The sequence below is a fragment of the Suncus etruscus genome, chromosome X (assembly GCF_024139225.1).
Source record: "Suncus etruscus isolate mSunEtr1 chromosome X, mSunEtr1.pri.cur, whole genome shotgun sequence".
In the NCBI taxonomy this organism is placed as follows: Eukaryota; Metazoa; Chordata; class Mammalia; order Eulipotyphla; family Soricidae; genus Suncus; species Suncus etruscus.
Genome location: NC_064868.1, coordinates 21,938,239 through 21,941,088, shown reverse-complemented (window position 1 = coordinate 21,941,088; position 2,850 = coordinate 21,938,239).

Below are 2,850 nucleotides of genomic sequence, written 5' to 3'. Positions count from 1 at the left end.
AAAGAAAGAGAGAGAGAAACTTGATAACTCCTATTAGGAATGAAAAAGGAGAGAGCACTACTGATATGACAGAGATTCAAAGTGTAATCAGAGACTACGTTGAGAAACTCTACACCACTAAAAATGAGAACCTGGAAGAAATGGATAAATTCTTGGACTCTTATAATCTTCCACTGTTGAAGGAAGAGGATGTAGCATATCTAAGCACCCCCATAACCATTGATGAAATTAAAATAGTAATCAAATGTCTGCCCAAAAACAAAAGTCCAGGCCCAGATTGATTCAATAATAAATTCTTTCTAACTTTCCAGGAGGAACTACTACCAATCCTGGCAAGACTCTTTCATGAAATTGAACAAATGGAAACACTTCCAAATAGCTTTTATGAAACCAACATCACCTTGATACCTAAACCAGACAGAGATGCTATGAAAAAAGACGATTACAGACCGATATCGCTGATGAATGCAGATGCAAAGATCCTCAACAAAATCCTGGCAAATAGGATTCAATGCCTCATTAAGATCATCCACTATGATCAAGTAGGTTTCATCCCAGGAATGCAAGGACGGTTTAACATCCGTAAATCTATCAACATAATACACAACATAAACAACAAGAAAAATAAAAACCACATAATCATATCAATAGATGCAGAGAAAGCATTTGATAATGTCCAACACCCATTCTTGATCAAAACTCTCAGCAAGATTGGAATGGAAGAAACCTTTCTCAATATAGTTAAGGCCATCTACCACAAGCCAGTGGCAAATATTATCCTCAATGGAGAAAAACTAAAAGCCTTCCCTCTAAATTCTGGCACAAGACAAGGCTGTCCTCTCTCACCACTCCTATTCAACATAGCACTGGAAGTACTTGCTATAGCGATTAGGCAAGAAAAAGATATCAAAGGAATCCAGATAGGAAAGAAAAAAGTCAAGCTCTCACTGTTTGCAGATGACATGATACTCTACTTAGAAAACCCTAAAGACTCTACCAAAAAGCTTCTAGAAACAATAGACTCGTATAGCAAGGTGGCAGGCTACAAAATTAACACACAAAAATCAATGGCCTTTCTATACACCAATAGTAATAAGGAAGAAATGGACATTAAGAAAACAAACCCATTCACAATAGTGCCACACAAACTCAAATATCTTGGAATCAACTTGACTAAAAATGTGAAGGACCTATACATAGAAAACTATAAAACTCTGCTCCAAGAAATAAGAGAGGACACATGGAAATGGAAACGCATACCCTGCTCATGGATTGGCAGGATTAACATCATCAAAATTGCAATACTCCCCAATGCAGTATACAGAATTAATGCTATCCCTCTAAAGATACCCATGACATTCTTCAAAGAAGTGGATCAGGCACTTTTGAAATTTTTTGGAACAATAAACGCCCTAGAGTAGCTAAAGCAATCATTGGGGAAAAGAATATGGGCGGAAATATTTTCCCCAACTTTAAACTTTACTACAAACAATAGTTATCAAAACAGCATGATATTGGAATAAGGACAGGCCCTCAGATCAATGGAATAGGCTTGAATACTCAAAAAATGTTCCCAGACATACAATCTCAACTAATTTTTGACAAAGGAGCAGGAAATTCTTAATGGAGCAGGGAAAGCTTCTTCAACAAGTGGTGTTGGCACAACTGGATAGCCACTTGCAAAAAATTGAACTTAGACCCCCAGCTAACACCATGTATGAAGGTAAAATTCAAATGGATTAAAGACCTCCATATCAGACCCAAAACCATAAGATATATAAACAACACATAGGCAAAACACTCCAGGACATTGAGACTACAGGCATCTTCAAGGAGGAAACTGCACTCTCCAAGCAATGAAAGCAGAGATTAACAGATGGGTATATATTAAGCTCAGAAGCTTCTGCACCTCAAAGGAAATAGTGCCCAGGATATTAGAGCCCCCCGCTGAGTGGGAGAAACTATTCACCCAATACCAATCAGATAAGGGGCTAATCTCCAAAATATACAAGGCCCTGACAGAACTTTACAAGAAAAAAACATCTATTCCCATCAAAAAATGGGGAGAAGAAATGAACAGACACTTTGACAAAGAAGAAATACAAATGGCCAAAAGAGAGATGAAAAAATGCTCCACATCACTAATCATCAGGGAGATGCAAATGAAAACAATGATGAGATACTTCCTCACACCACAGAGAATGGCACACATCACAAAGAATGAGAACAAACAGTGTTGGCAGGGATGTGGAGAGAAAGGAACTCTTATCCACTGCTGGTGGGAATGCCATCTAGTTCAACCTTTATGGAAAGCGATATGGAGATTCCTCCAAAAACTGGAAATCGAGCTCCCATACGATCCAGCTATACCACTTCTAGGAATATACCCCAGGAACACAAAAATACAATACAAAAACCCCTTCCTTACACCTATATTCATTGCAGCACTATTTACCATAGCAAGACTCTGGAAACAATCGAGATGCCCTTCAACAGACGAATGGCTAAAGAAACTGTGGTACATATACACAATGGAATATTATGCAGTTGTCAGGAGAGATGAAGTCATGAAATTTTCCTATACATGGATGTACACGGAATCTATTAAGCTGAGTGAAATAAGTCAGAGAAAGAGAGAAAAACGCAGAATGGTCTCACTCATTTATGGGTTTTAAGAAAAATGAAAGACATTCTTGCAATAATAATTTTCAGACACAAAAGAGAAAAGAGCTGGAAGTTCCAGCTCACCTTAGGAAACTCACCACAAAGAGTGATGAGTTTAGTTAGAGTAATAACTACATTTTGAACTGTCCTATAATGAGAATGTATGAGAGAAATGGAGAGCCTATT